Source organism: Phalacrocorax aristotelis, chromosome Z, assembly GCF_949628215.1.
Source record: "Phalacrocorax aristotelis chromosome Z, bGulAri2.1, whole genome shotgun sequence".
In the NCBI taxonomy this organism is placed as follows: domain Eukaryota; kingdom Metazoa; phylum Chordata; class Aves; order Suliformes; family Phalacrocoracidae; genus Phalacrocorax; species Phalacrocorax aristotelis.
The window spans coordinates 9,058,584-9,075,087 of NC_134311.1; positions in this window are offsets into that span (position 1 = coordinate 9,058,584).

The following is a 16,504-nucleotide window of genomic DNA, read 5'->3' on the forward strand; positions in this document are numbered from 1 at the left end:
ATTAAAGTTACTTGTGTTCTGTTCTGACTTTCTTGGCTTCTGGTTTTTCTGAATATTCCTAATTTCCTCTGGGTGAGCAACATTTTCAAGTATTTTTTTGTCAGATAACTAGCCAACTAAGATAAAAGACTTCACCTTTACCACTAAAATTTTACAAAATCCTTATTGCCATCTGTTCATTGCATACATTGCTTATTTTTTTTCTGAGTTCAACACAATATGCAGAGTCTTAGAATCATAATATAATATGCTCAAAAAATAATTCCCTAAAAGTGGTAGCAGTAGGAAGTTTATTGAAAAAATAGTGTGATTATTGTGCTCAAATTAGGAAGTTCCTATAGAATAACAGTTTATCAGTAATTTACACAGAGAATGTTTCTAGTAAGTTGAGCTAGCCATATGAAGAGGGAGAGGATTCAGAAGAGAAATTCCCTATTTTTAGGTGAGAATACATAGCTGAAGATTTTAAGAGGTAACCTGTGTTACACATGAAATGTATTGTTTGGAGATATTTGCTAAAGTTTGGCCTGCACATTGCAATTCTTTATTTAGCACTATTTAATAGTGACAATAGTGGGTGTTACAAAAAAAAGAAAGGACTGGGTGCATGGCTTTAAAAGTGTTTCATTTCCAAACTCCATTTCAAATTTCCTAAGTTAACTCCTTTCCAATTTATGCACTACAAAATATGAAACCAGGATAATAAACGTACTGGTACGGATCATAAAATAATAAATTAATAATAATGAAGTGAGAGCAAAGAGGAACTGGAGTACATCCTTTGTCAGATGTCGTGCTTTAACTTTACATCTTTGTTACTTGCTCCTTTTGCCCTGACTTGAATGCCTACTTTCTTCTCTGTAAACAATGTATGAGCATCCATTAATCACCAGAAATTAGACAACTTTCACAAGTTTGTGATAGATTTTTGCAGACTGACACCTTGGTCATCTGTTGCTTTTCAGTAAAGTACACTTTTGCAAGCTAAGAAATTAGCCAATAAAATGTTTATCTCTGGCTTTGCATAGTGAAAGCCCCTGAATTGCAAAGTCTTGAGCATTCAATAAAGACAATTTATGAAAAGTCTCTTTCTCCAAAAGCATTCCATTTGCAGTGCTTCTGTATTTAACTTCTTTGTTTTTCTTCATATTTTCCCTTTTTATAAACGCAGAAGCATTTCCCTGATTTTGCAAGAGTCAGTCACAAAATTGATATTACATATACTTAGGACTCTTGCCTTCGAGAGCAAGTCGATGTACCTCAGTGATACTGTAGCCCTAAAAACTTCCAGTGTCCCTTACATATTCCTCTGGGGCCTTGCCTTGATTGTGAAAAAAGCACTAGTACATGAAGACAAAATGAGTGAACAAAGCAGTTTCAGTTCTAATAGACAGACAGTAAAGTTTTAAAGTGTGAAAACTGCAGGTTTTTGGTCACACAGGTTTTTGCCATACATTAGGTGGTATAATATGATATTTTTAATGTTCTGTGGATTTCTTCTTGAAATCCTAATTACTTATCTCCTTTGCTTCTTCCCTGGTAAAATGTTTACAATTAAACAATGCAAGATTTTACAGGTAATTTGAATTATGGCAAGGTCTGAAGGGCAGCAAATGTTTGTGTATAGATCCTGCTAATGTTCATCTAATCATGATAATGCAACTCCTGTTGCAGTGCAACAGTTTTTGAATATAGTAATTGCTGCCAAATTGTTCAGCAGTTGGGATTTATTCTCGTATCAGGTGTTCTCTAAGATAAGTAAATAGCAAGAGTAATCTCAAATTACTCCACATTGTATTGCTGGGTCATTTAAATATCTCAGGACCCATTTTTTTTTTTTACTAGTTCTGCCTGTTTGATATACATTGTTAAAAACACTGTACCTTTGAGTAAAAAAACCCCCCATATATATATATCAGGAGACAGTCTGATTCTGTAATTTCTGCTTTTAGTGAATAATGAGTAAATGAGGTGCTGTGATCACAATTTCCATGAAACATTGAATCATCTCCATCGGAAGCCAGTAAGATGTTTGGCGAACATGTGTTCTTGTATAGTGAATATCTTTCCATGGCCTTGGGGCAGATTTACAAAAAATGCTTTGGGAAAAATATATTTTGAAGTGTTTAACTACACAGAAAGCTTCTTGTTTCCTTAGGTTCTTAAATAAATTTATAGGTATGGGACTGGAGGCTAGCAGAACTTTTGAGGCAGAAGGTCCTACATTTTCTCTCTTTATAATTTTTCAAGGCCAGACAGTGTCATTAGATAATCTGTTCTAGGCTCATGTGAAGAAAGATAATTCAAGAGATGGGGTAGTTACATTTGTAACAACAACAAGACAGTATTGTCAGACAGATAATAATTTCTCTTATTTCCAATACCTGCACATATTTAATTTTCAAATATTGCATAGTGAGTAATTAGAATGGATTTTCAACTAAAAATAACACATTGGAAAACGAAGACAAGAAAAATTGAATAAGGACAGTATATTCTTCTCTGTATTTGCAACTGAAATGACAACTGAACAGGACAAGCAGACATATGCAGATGAGAAGTGAAAGGGATAATTACAATTTAAGATATTAGACTTTGAGGGGTTTTTTTTCCTCACTGTAAGAGTCCGGTTCAGTTTGCTGGTAATTCTTCTTGCGATATTTCATATCTCAGTTCCAGATGTAGAAAGAGCAAATTAGTTGTGTCCTGGAGGCCCCTCTGTGCATGCTGTGGTAGAACTCAGGTGAGCACATGGGGATGGTGGGACAGACGGATTGCTGTCAGCCAAGGAACAATGGAGCGTGTGCTCAGGTCTGCCACGCAATAGGAGAAAGGGAGAAAGAAAGGGAGAGAAAAAGGGAGAGAAGCGAGATGGCTGATCTCTCCAGAGGCTGTGTGCCTCGAAACAATAAGGACGTTGTAAACAAAGATGAAGGGGCATTTATGGGTGCTGGGGACAGGTCAGGGCAAGCCCTGTGTATGCAGAGTTTCTCCATTCATAACTGTGAGATGGGATCATATCTTTAATTTAAAATCTCTTGTTGGTTCTGAAGGTAGACATTTATCTCATTTCTTCATTGGGAAAACAACTACTCAAGCCAATGGGTAGTTACTATATTATATTTGTATATAATAAATATATGCACTATACTAATATATAATAACTATACTCATATATATATATGCACAGTATACTAATACATAATATAATGGGTATTTACTGTATCTACCACATGTAGAGGATTATTGTTTCTCTGTCTCCCCTCTCTTACATTTAAACCTACACTTATATTGTTAAGTAACCATAATGATAATTATATTAACAGTGTCACCGAAATCTGGAATAAACCTCGTAACACCAGTGTAGTGTAAAAAGGCAGGCATTCTTTATTTATGGCACCAGATGCACAGGGGATCACTCCTCCTAACGTGCATACCTTACACACTCTTCCCATGTGATTTATATAGACCAAAAATATACATATTTATTTTATCCGTACATATTCAATATTATTCTCTTTGGTGATTGGTACAAACTTGCTCACTTCACATGTAAATTATTGCCCAGACTCAGTTGTCCTTTCCCATTGTTCTCTTTTGAGTAGGTGGTATTACCTGGGTTGGTGGTCCATGAGTTGGTGGTCGCAATCTCCCCTTACCAGAAACTCGCTGTCCTGGCCAGTTTTCTCAGTCCACTGCACGAAACCACATGTTGTCATCCTCTTCTGACAGAAGCACATTGTCTATTGTTTCATTCACATTAATGATTACCCAGAGACTAAAATACAGATCAAAGAATACACTGATTGGTATACTCCATGTCCCCAGACTTAGTGTCCAGTTGGATAGGGCTGTACAAGGAGTATAGCAGCGTCCCTGGTTGGTTAATTCCATCACTCTGGTTACAACAACACTACTAGTAAATTTAAAACTCTTCTTGATCTGGATTTAAAATATTATTTTGGATTCAAAGAGAATTTTCTGTTTTGTTAATTTTTATGCTATATTGAAATTGGAATTTTTCAGTCACAGACAATATAATTCTTTTTGTCTACTGTAAATAACATAGGATTTTTCTTAGAAAAGGAGAAAGCCAGTAGTTCTTGTACTGGAAACAATATCTGACAGCAACATTTCCACTTGTAAAGTTGTAAACTTGCTTTGGAGGATCTAGGGATGAGAAATAATAGCAGAAAGCAGCAGATTTCAATTTATATTTCACAAGGCTAGAGTAAGTGATGCACAGGAAAAGATAAAATAGCAAAAAATAGGAACTAATTTTAGTATTGAGTTACACAGTTGCAAATTGAATCACTCACAGGTGCTGCTACTCTGTGTGAAAATGAAACCCTTCCCTTCTCAGCAGGATAAGCCTGTTGAGGGGTGTGTTTCATGCTTTTTTCAGCACCAGGTTTACACAGGGTTATGAGATGTACCTGGCTGTTTTAGCTGAGATGTGCTAACTTTGCTTTCTTCAATGGGTAGCTGTGTTTGAGGCTACATTGCATTTTCCACCACAAAAATATCTTAGTGTACTGGTTTAATTTTTCAAGAGTGTATTTAGTCTCCATGTGCAATGATCAAAGACGAAAACAGAATAATCATGTGAATTGCATGATTAGTGAGTCAGAATGGAATGCATCATGGCTTCAGACAAAATAACAGCTGCCTTTGGTGAGGCTGCAGAAGTTACAAAAAAGGGAGCAAAGGCCTGGCTATTCACAACAAGAGAGTGCAGCTACAGTGGAGATATGGGAATTGTCTCAGACAAAATGGGAGCACAAGGGAGGTGAATGTTAACATAAAAGCTGTCATGAAGGCAGCCCAACTGAAGCACACTCAGGCTGGTTTGCAGAGACACAAGAGATGCTAACAGTGAAATCAGCGTCAGAGGCAGACTGAGGCTGTAGTGATCTGTATTCCAGACACTTTCAAGGTCAAGAACTTCTGAAAACCATGTTGTGCTTTGTTATAAATCTGATGTTTAGTGGCAGTGTGTGATGATATAGTTCTCTTTTAAAAGGGACTTTGATTTGATTTGATGCTTTCTAATTAATGTGACCAACAATAGATAAAAGAAAGAAACAAAGAAAAGATTTTAAGATTTAAAGGTGCTGTTTACTGATCCTGTATCACAAAAAACACCAGCAACAAAAACATACAGTGTTTCATTAAAGTTTCTATGAAAGTGACAGCCTGTTTTGCTGTTAAACTTATAGTTAGCAATCAACATTTGGTCCATCATTTGCAATTAAGTAAGTATAAAATAAAGAAGTCTGTGGGAATCTTCTACATGATATAGCACTAGGGTTGTTGGCTTTCATGCTGATAAATTTGTGTTGCCTGTGCCAAACACAGTAAATTAAATCTTAATTGACTGTCAGATTCTCAATAATAAGTTCTGAATTTGTTCAATTATTTTCATCAGCATTTTTATAATTAAGAGTGTTCTTGGGGTAACTCTACCACTGCTTCATTTATCACCACATGATGCCGCATGTTCCAGGCAGTAGCTCATATCAGGGTCATTTTACACACTTTATCACTGGAAATTTATATATTTTGCCTTCCATTTGAAAACATTACTAGTAATTTTGCAAGATTTATGTGCATCTACTCATTTCCAATGTCCTGTAAAAGCCCATTTTTCCATCTCTGGATGCTCAGGACTTCTCGTCAAAAGGTAGTACTTGTCTGTAATATGGTCTTGGTTTACCTCTGAATAATTTCATGGGAAAAGGAGAGAAAAGAGAAGATCAAGTGGTAACCAGACTAGTAAGCCTTATACTGCTGATGACTTTTATGGGACAGTTCTGAGCAGGGTTTGTCATGATGCTTTGCAGCAAGAAGGAAACTGGGATTCACTTGCCAGACTCAGTACTACACTCAAAACTTAGCCCAGTTTTTACTGAACTGAAGTCTCTTGAAGTCTGTTTATTCAAGTTAAAATGCAGACCACATTTGCTTTCACATTTTTGTATTTTTTATAGTCTGAAAGTCTATACAGTCAAGTTATTAAATATTCCCATTCAAAACATATATTGCTTTTCTCTATGCACCACACTTTTTTGTACACGTTAATGTGTTTTTAAAGCAAGGTAACAGATACCTCTAAGGTGTGAATGCAGTTGAGTGCAGCAAATATTGCAACACTGAATACAATCAAACAATATTACAAAGTCATAATAAAAATCAATAACCCATAAATAATTCATTTTGCCCAAGCTCCTGAATCTGGTATCCAGATGATAAGCTAAGACCATACTTCCTGGAATCCTTCAGAAGTATTATCCAATTGTTACTTTAGGCATTAATTTTAATTATTCCCACAACTTTCTGATATTAGCTGAAATCCTTCCACTAGGTAATAAGCATAGTGAATGTCAGTATCGAGGTGTAAACCCTCTTATTAACAGTCTCAGGTGGTCTGTTTAACTCGGCATATGGGGAGTCCCATGTCCAAGTAGCCCTGGAAAGGAAACAGAAATGACACAAATTTTTTAACTCCTTTGTCCTTGGAAATGCAAATGCTTTATGTCTCCAAAGTAGCAATCATGGTAGATTTCTTCCATCAACAGTCATTGTTCATCTAATAAATATCCTCAGGTAACAATTTAATGTGTAAGTGGTGGATCCAGGCTAGCTTTCCTGTAAATTTTCTAGAAAAGTAAGAACTTAATAAGAAAGTATATGTCCCCTCCTATCTGGGTTCCAGTTTAGATTTACAGGAAAATACTTCTATTAAAACTTTATCCCCAGGCTGCAAATCACGTACCTGTAATTTTCTCTGCATACAATATTTTTAATTGATAGTGATGTGCTTTTTCTGGGGACAATGCTTGTATAGCATGTTGCTTAAGAATCAGCTAGATTTCATGCTAGACATACATGGTCGTTGGGTGACCCAGAACTAATGTCTGCTCCTTTTTACGATAGTTGCTGCTACTGTTACCAGTTTAACGCAGGAATTATTCCCTACCGGTGTAGCATCCCGTTGAGTTGAGGAATAAGCCACAGGGTGGCAGTGTGGACCTAGCTTTTGAGCAAGGACTGCGCTGGCTACTCCTTTGCTCTCATGCACAATAAATTCAAACGACTTGGAGTAATCTGGAAACCGCAGTGCCGGAGCAGAAGTTAAAGCTCCTTTTATAGCTTGGAAAACCTTTTCTCTCTCCGGACCTCAAGGTATAGGCTCCAATTCCTTTGCCTTGGTAGCTTTTGTCAATGACTTACTTTTCTAGCCTTTGTATCCATGGTCTGCAGTATCCTACAGCACCTAAATATCCTTGCAGTAGTTTCTTTGTTACTGGTCGAGGTGTTTCTATAACATCTCGGGTCTATTAATCTTTGTCCTTCTGTTAACATAAATCCTAAATATTTTACTTCCCACTGACACAGTTGAAGATTAGAGAGAGATGCAGATGACCTTTTTCTGCTAAAGCAGTACATAGACAAATAGTATCTTTCAAGCAATCTTGATATGTCTTGCTGGTCAGGAACAAACCATCTACATATTGTACAAGCATAGAACCTGCAGGTAACATAATACTTTTCAAATTTTCTCCTTGACACCCTGGCATGTGATCCTTAAAATAGTTGCAGATATCAGAGGTGGCTTGGTCCACAAACACATGTGCTGCCAATTCATAATTAAAATTTTAGGGAGTCATTCCCCCATATATCAACAAAGCTTGTTTACTTTACAGTGCAAGTGAAGACGTGAATTCAGAAGGGAAGACACTGTGTGTGCAAATGTGTGTACACTGAGTAGGAAAGCTCCTACCCTGCCCAAGGTCAGGCTCTATCCTTTTTTTCTTTTCTTTCAAAAAAACCCACAGTAAATTAACTTTTTTTTCCCTAAGTTGCTGTAATAGCAGCATGGTCTTCTCATAGATTTATTCTTTGTTTTTCATTGTCCAGTCTACATCCATGGCTTATGCATTACTGACTTCTGCAGCAGTGACACTGAAGTTTTGCAGCAAGACTAATCTTGCTGGCTGCAAGACCACCTGAGGTGCTTAGCCATGAAACTGTCTTCTTCACAAAACCAGAGAAAGAAGTGTCTACACCTGCACCATCCAATCACTTATAGTTATGATGCAGACACGTTAACATCATTCTTGCATTGAGCCATAGCTGAATGTCACATTTGCTATAAAGCCTCCTCTAGCTCATGTGGCTTGGCTGCCCAAACTGTCTGATGTAACCAGAGCTTATGCATTATGATTGTTCAAGATATGCCTATGAAATAATCTGCAACTGTCAGTTTCTGAAATGATTAGTGATTTGCTTCTCTGCATATTTGCTCATGAGTATCTTGGCAGGATCTTTGTTCCTATATCACTTCAGTGTTCTTTGATCAAAAAGACATTAATCAGCCTTCTGAAAGAGTAAGACAAGAATGAGAACTTAGTGCCTAAATGGGTTTGCCTTTATTAGCTCTATAATTGCTTCATTTTCTCCATGTGGCTGCTCGTGGCCCACTTTCTGATGGTCTGCACCATTTATGAGACTGTTATATCATCGTTTGAAGGTCAGCAAAAAGTGCTGTTTTACACACACTCCATGCTACCTTGGGTATTCTTCCAGTCTTTAGAGAGGAGCCAGAGTGACTGATGTGATCCCTGACCACTGACTGCTGTGACAAGACTGCTGATGATGGAAGATCAGAAGTTTCTCCTGGGAGAATTTCCAAGTAAATATAATTAGTCTTGCTTTTCCAAAGAACCCTGGATTTGCATACAAAAAACCCATAGCTCTCCTTACTTCTTGAGCAAGATTAAACATCTCAAAGGTGTAGCAGATCCTTCTAGTTTGTAAAGGGTAACTAAGAAAGTGAGTACAAAATATCTCCTAGGTTTCAGGATTTATATCCATGCTAAGATTCACTGTACAGGGTCATAATGTGCATACCTGTTTAGGAGCAAGTGTAAATAGTTTGGAAGAGGGCATGTAGATACTTTCTAAATCCTGATGGCATCTCTGTATTCTTTATTGTTTTATTTGGTTCATATCACTATAAATTCAATGCACATTAAACAGCAAAGTTACAATTCTAACAGAATTTCCTTATTGTTCTTTTTTTGCACTGAATACCCTACTCATAACAGCCAGACTTATCTCACCAGTCTCTTCCTGGTTAAATTACAATAAGTTCTCTTTGACAGATGCATTTTAAACAAATAAATTTTTTGTTTAGGCTGCTTTGGTTTTTTTTTAGTTAAAAATCAAAGTAACTCCACAATTCAGCTACCCCAAAAGCAACTCCAAAGACTTATAAATATAATTCGGAACACCAGGTCTGTACTAATATTGTCCAAACATGCAGTAAGTTGGATTAGGAGACGTTATTACAAATAGTACAGATTTGCTCATGTTGTTAACCGTACCTGGGAAAATAGTCCACAAACAGGCCCATTTAGTAAGTGGGATTTTAGCAGCAATGCATTATTGAGATAAAGAAACTTTGATTTGTTAATTTTCAGTTTGTCAAAGCAAATTTTCAACATCACTACCTCATTCTCCATCATGAGAAGCTCTGGTGCAGCAGAATCAGTTCAGTGTTACTGGACCACACACACTTCCTATGATGAGTAGAAAGACATTATAGGGAGTTTCTTCACTGCAAAGCAGATAATTAAATAGTACAAGTTTTAAAATGAAGAAATGAAGATACAGTTGTGAAACCCTATCAAAAATGCCCCCATTCCTTCTTGCTTATTACATCTTATTTTTCAGTTTTTCAGCCTAAATTGACTACTCACTACCAAACGGCTTCTAGAAAGGCTGTGGCTGCTACTTGCATCACACCCTACACAAATACAGTGACAACCCAGTACCCTACTTTGAAAGTTCATGCTCCTCTATTTCAGTTCCCCACTGGTTGATATAGCCTTACTGTGGAAGGCTAGATATTGCACAAAATTAAAATCAGAAGAAAGGGCTGCTATGGAGCTTGAAAAGCACTACATAATACAGTATATCCTGATAAATCAGTATCAGCCTTTTTAACCACATGACAATCTGGAAACTGCCCTAATCCACACATTATTGCCTGCATGCATGGCTGCAACTTGGAAGGAAGAGGTGCCTAGAATTTGCCACCCTAATTAGGATTCACTCAATAATTTCAAAGCAGGTGATGGCTTCCGTGACCTTTCTACACTCAACCTCAGTAGGACTTGCAACTGCTGTTGTGCATTCCTTTGCCTAGCTCACAGCCATGACTGAAATTTTCTGAACTTTTGTCATTGCAAAGCATCTTGGGCATTCACATTTCAGCTTAATAGAGTGTAACAGCCATTGTGTTTTGTCTTTTTGGTGGCTCTGCATTGGCCCTATGTTTGATTATACCTACTCAAATGTATTCAAAAAGAATATTTTCAAATTCACCAACAGCTTCTTTTAGTCTTGATCTCTCTTTTTTTTTTACAAGCCTGTCAGCCCCTGCAGTTACATGGATCTTTGGACTTTTCTCAAACAGAAAATACAGTTTTTTAAGCCGCAAAGTTATACAAACTGATATTACTTGTTGATCCTTTTTACATTTCCACTCTTTGCATTTCAGAGTTGAAAATTATTACAGTTGTTTTTGACCCACAGTGTTTGAAAAAGAGATCCAAAAGTACTACACAATTTTTAGGAGCTAATTTGTCCCTCTGAGTTTGCTGTTTTATGACTGCCACGATCTCTTCCCTGTGCACTCATACCCACTCAAATGCAGCTGGTAATATAAGTGTCAGAAAAGGATGAAGCAGAGGTCTTGGTCCAGCAGTGTTTCATAGCAAATGAGTGAGTCTAATTTAGAAACATGATGTCCTCTCATATCTGTAAAAGGAGCAGGCAAAATAACTCAAGTTTTGGGTAGCTCATCAAGCTCTGATAGGCTGCTGCAGACTGCCTGTGTACCCCAAAGGCTGGACAGATGATGGCAGACGACCTCTTAGCAGCATGGATTGACAGTAACAGCACAAAGTAATGTTGGCCAGATATAGAATATAACTCCAGTGTGTCATAAGGATTTGAAACCAGCCTTTTTAGCACAGCCACCAATGGATTAAAAAAATCAGGAAATAAAATATATTCAGTTTAGCGTCATATTTACCTTCCTAGTGATCTAGCAAAAAAACCCGAAATTAATAATCTTAAAACAAAACAAGTCTTGCATTGACTACCTCAGTCTTTCATGAGGTAAAGGGTGTTGCATGCAAAGTTAAGGCTAATGAGATCTGTACCTTTGTTATCACAACATCAAATCTGTGCATTATATCAGTGTCATGGGACCAACCTCCATTTCCCCTCTTGGTTTGATGGGAGCTCTCCTCTGCCATGGAGAAGGCAGGTCTTTAGCATTCAGACAATGTTTCTTTGTCTTTTTTTTAGATATGCTCAGCCACTGCCTGAAATGTGTCATCTGTGAGACAGGACAAAAAACCCTAATGTTTCTTTGTCCAGACATCAGGAAGTCAGCGAAGCTCTGAAATGGCTCCAAGGAGATACAGGCTCTGGGAGTGGCAGAATGTCTACTGAAATGCTGAAGTCCAGGAGACAATTACTGTTTCTTGCCCTTCTTTCAAGTCAGAGAAAAAAGGAAAAGTGCTTCAAGAATAAAACACAACCATGTTCTTTATAAAAACCCCTAAGTATCTTTCCTGTATCTATGATTAGTACTGTATTATGCATCTTTCCCTAGGTGTTCCCCACCTAGGCAAAGTGATGCCTGAGAACTAGCTGTGGCTCAATTGCAGAGGCAATCACATGATATTCACAGATAAGGAAATTTAGCAAAAATGTGAGTAACAGCACTACTCTTCTGTAACTTTAACTAATGGACTGACAAATTTGACACTGCTGTCAGCCAAGTAGGTCTGATCCTCTGCAAGCTGAACTGCCCAGTTAACTCTGCAGCCTCATCCGCTTCTTTCAGGATGGCATGGAAAGTCAAGTAAGAGGCAGTGGATCAGTGGCTGAGGAATTAATTGTTAGAAATGGAGTCACTGAGGCTGCTGACTTCCACTTTCTCTGCTCACAGCAATGCCGGCCGTAGAAGACTGCAGCAAAAAAGCAGTCCATTATCAGAGTGATATCTGCCTTAGGAAATTAAGATCCCAACTGAAACTATCACCTGTGAACTTCCCTGGTTTTGCTTTTGCTGATGGTTGGGGGATTATTATATGTTCAGTAAAAGAGCTCCAGAATTTCTCTACCAGAACATCCAAAGGCTGTGGTCTTTCTTTCAGTGACCAAAGGTAAGAAATTGTTTTTCAACCTCTTATCCTTTCAGCCCTGGTAACAGCTCTGTTTATGTGCATGAGACACTATATCCACTAGCATAACAGCATGACAAATGCCTAGCAATGCTGAGCACTAACAAGAAATCTCCCCTGGGCAGGTCTGTCTTTGCAGGTCTAGGTCTATAGACTAGAGGGAAAACTCCAAGATCCCCAGCCATGTTGTTAAAGCCATCTTTCCTGTGGCTGAAGAGCAGCTAGATGTGATCGAGGAAATCCTGAAATCCTCTTTAGAGTCTGCCAGCTCAATGCCAATAACAATGGGAAAAAGGTCTTTCATGAAGCGTCTGGAGATGAACCTGTTACAATGCTGCCATAGGTTTTGAAATAAAATACGTATTCTAGCTGCAGGTCAGGATGAAGAAAAAGAAACAAATAAATATGCTACCAGCTTTTAGACACCAGAGTTGATCTGTTCAACTTGCCGACATTTTTGTTTATCATGGATCCATGTGTTGTAAGCCAGGCCCATAGACAGGCAGTGAGAAAGAAATATCTTTGATGTTACTTGGTCTCCACAACCATTACTGCATGGCTGCAAATCATCCATCACATTCTTTCACTTTAAAGTCTGATACTGGTAGGCTACACACGTGTGAAGTGGGAAAAGTGACACTAAGTCCTTTTGTGAAGTGCTTTTGTATCTGGAGAAGGAACTAGACAGAAGGAAAGACCTGGGTACTATTGCTGAAGTCTTTGAAGAGAAAATGGATCCAGAGAAAAAGCTGGCCTTTCAGTGTATTTCTAAAATGCCCCTCCTCAGAATTTCTAAATCTATGATCAGTTGTGATCCCAATTATTCATCAGTTAACCAGACTACATGAGAGCAAGGAGAAAGAAAAAGAACCCTGTCTCTGCAGCACAGTAAAGCAAGCAGCAGAGCTTAAGTGCTGCAATGGCAACATTGCTTATTAGCCATAATCAGTCACGTTGCCAGAAGCTTTTATGATATACTACCAAGTCAAACATATAATTTTCTGCCAAAGCCATCATGGTAGACAGACTTTGCTCCTTCCTGCAGGTGTGAAGTTGCTCTTTTAACAGGTGGGAAAATCAGCCATGGAAAAAACATTCTGTTCTACTGACCACTCCTGTGTTCTCCTCAGGCTGGCCAAACAATTTTTGGGTGCTAGTAACCTCTGTGTGAGGCCTGTGTCAGCTCAGCTAGCCAGATGGTGTTTTACTGAGATATATATAAAAAATAAAAAAGGGTAAAAAAACAGGTGTAAGGGAATATACCAGTATGACATACATGCATTACCATTTTAAGGGTGCTTTAGCCATACTCAGACATTCAGAATAAAAATAGTATCCCGATTTTCTGACTAGATGGATGCAGACGTGATATCCACACTAGAGATTTGTTTGCTTCATTGTTATGCAAATGAAAAAGACAAGTTTAAGGAATTATTTAAATGATGCCCCACATTTTTTTCTAGCTGACATAAAGTAATTAAATGTCTTAGTTGAAGCGAGAAATAAGAGGTGGTATTCTAATGAAATTAAACAGTTCCTTCCTGTACTACTGCTTCTTGCCAGAAAGGTATGAAAATCACAAAGTACAGTTGTAGTGGTGCAGCCTCCTGGGCTACTCTGGGATCCCAGCACAAACCCTATTGAGTTGTTCTCTTAGCCATAATCACTTGGGTATCAGGCAATCTCTGCCCACGCTTGGACTATCTGCTGCCTGACTTGTGTACCAGAACTGTGGCCAGAATCTAAAATACTGACCAAAGCCAATCACCTCAATCCTATAAACAGCTATCCAAGAGGGAGACCCTTTGAGCTCTTCAGGACCGCAGCAGGCTGTGTGTCCCTGTATCTCTCCATGGCTGGGATGCGTCTCAGGGTAGATTTTGCAAGGACTGAAGGATCGTCTGCTGATGATTTCATGAGGACTCAAAGGTCTGATTTCGCAGGCTTTGCAGGCTGTGCGTTGATGAATACCAGCACATGAAAGTGAGTAATTTATGAAACTCACAAAAAGGCAAATTTTATTCACAGGTTAACCTTGGAGTGTGTGTGCATGTGCGATTTGACTATATATATATATATTATCCTATACACATAAACCGCTGACCAAGGCTGAGACCTAGCTGCACCTAGACTTTTCTCTGAAAGAAGTCTAGAAAACAAGGGGGTCTGTTTCAAACCTTGAGACTCAATGGGAGGGTCCTCCTTATCCCCTGCATCCACAATCCTTCTGAATAATTCTAACTCAAGTATACCTCAATTTTCGTTTGTATACTTCTTCTATGTAAGTAATAGAGTGAACCTTGCCATTCTCAAATCTTTAAATTGCTATGTTGACAGTAAAAAATTCCAATAAATTGCTGTTTTAAATTGGCTGTTGCTGTTAAGGACTATACAACCTAATATACTGTGATCTAACTCAAAAATATTAATAAATCTTAGATTGCTAACCAAAGCTGTGTAACAAACCATATTCCTGACAATTTGATGTAGTCGGCAGAATACACAAGGTTGTATTTGTGACAATTTGGTGTAGTTGGCTGTATCCACAAACCTGCATTTGTGACAGCAGTTTAGATTATCTAATTAAAGTTTTAAAAAAAAAATAATCCAGTGGCTGTTATAAAATAAAGAAAAAGAAAAATAATCTTTAGAATCTACACTATTTTTTTAACATCTTTGCAATGCAGTTAAACCCTTAATCCAATTTTCTTTTACTGAATGAATTTAAAGAAAGATCCATGGGTTATCACTGGGTGAGGTTCTGGGGTCCTGCTCCACTTCCCAGGTCTGACGGTGTGATCCTTGGCAGGTCACTCATAACCACATTTTTACATGTTATTTTTGGTCTTTGGAAACACAGACAGATGCCTGACAAAAGTTTCAGAAGTGGACGGCCACCAAAGTGCCATGCATTTGAGTGCATGTTGTAGCATGATTGGAAATACACGGTCATCAGTTTTGAGTGTTTTAATGCCATATAAAGCATTAAATATACTTTAAACCACACAGTCTGTCAGGTAAAGTTGTTTAATTAATACTGTATTATTACAACTAGGAATAGTCCAAATACCATTTTTCTAAAATGCTAAACTGAAAATTTTGTCTGTTTAGAAAAAAAAAATTATTCTTCCTGTAATTTATTTAAATGTATTAAACATTCATACTTAGATATACAGTTGTGCATCTGAATTTACACAGCCTATATTCAGTAGCAGTCACATCAGTATCCTTGTAATGCTTCTGATGGGACTGGAAGTTGAGTTTTTTACTAAATATTCTTAAATAGTTTCTGGCAGACTTTTTTTCAGAGAATTTCTATTAATTATAGTTGTGTTGTTTTATCTAAACTGTATTCTAGTTTTTCGAATGCTGTGTACCTGCATTGCTTTAGTGAATAATTATATTACAAAGTAAGACTTTTTATCCTAAATCTCTAGTTCCATATAGCTAAATTCTCACCTGTATATACACACATAGCATTAAAATTATCAATCAAGTAGATTTATATTATAGTACATAAACTGCAAATGGACTCACAGACTTTTCACTCTTTATGTATGTGTTCTTTCACACCTCTAATGAGATGACAATTGTGCTCCTATATCTATAGATAATCAAGTTTAACCTAAAAGAACTACATTATAAAGTTAATATTTTCACAGAATCACAGAATCCCAGGTTGGAAGGGACCTCAGGGATCATCTAGTCCAACCTTTCAAGGAAGAGCAGAGTCTAAACAAGATGGCCCAGCACCCTGTCCAGATGACTCCTGAAGGTGTCCAACATGGCCGAGTCAACCACTTCCCCTGGGGAGATTATTCCAATGGTGACTGTCCTCACTGTGGAAAATTTCCCTCTTATTTCTTATTTGCAACTTTGTTGCAAAAACTTTATGTCTGTCTCTAAGAATATGAAAGACATGCTTGTCTTTAAGGTCACAGAAAATCATTCACTTTCCTCTAATAGTATTTTCCAGCTGGACAAAACTGCCATTCAGTTCACTGGGAATTTAGTTTGAGGAAGTTGCAGCTTTTGTACTTGAAATGTAATTTCAGAATGCTGTAAATACATTCATTCCCCACTGAGACTGGAAAGCGTTTCAAAATATTTTTTTAACATTTTCAGTTATTTTCAGTGATGAAACATCAGCATTTACTTAGAGGTTTCTTCATCATTGTAAACTAAAACCCAAATCTATTCTATTAGGGTAGCTAAAGTTTCAGTCCAACAACTTGGAA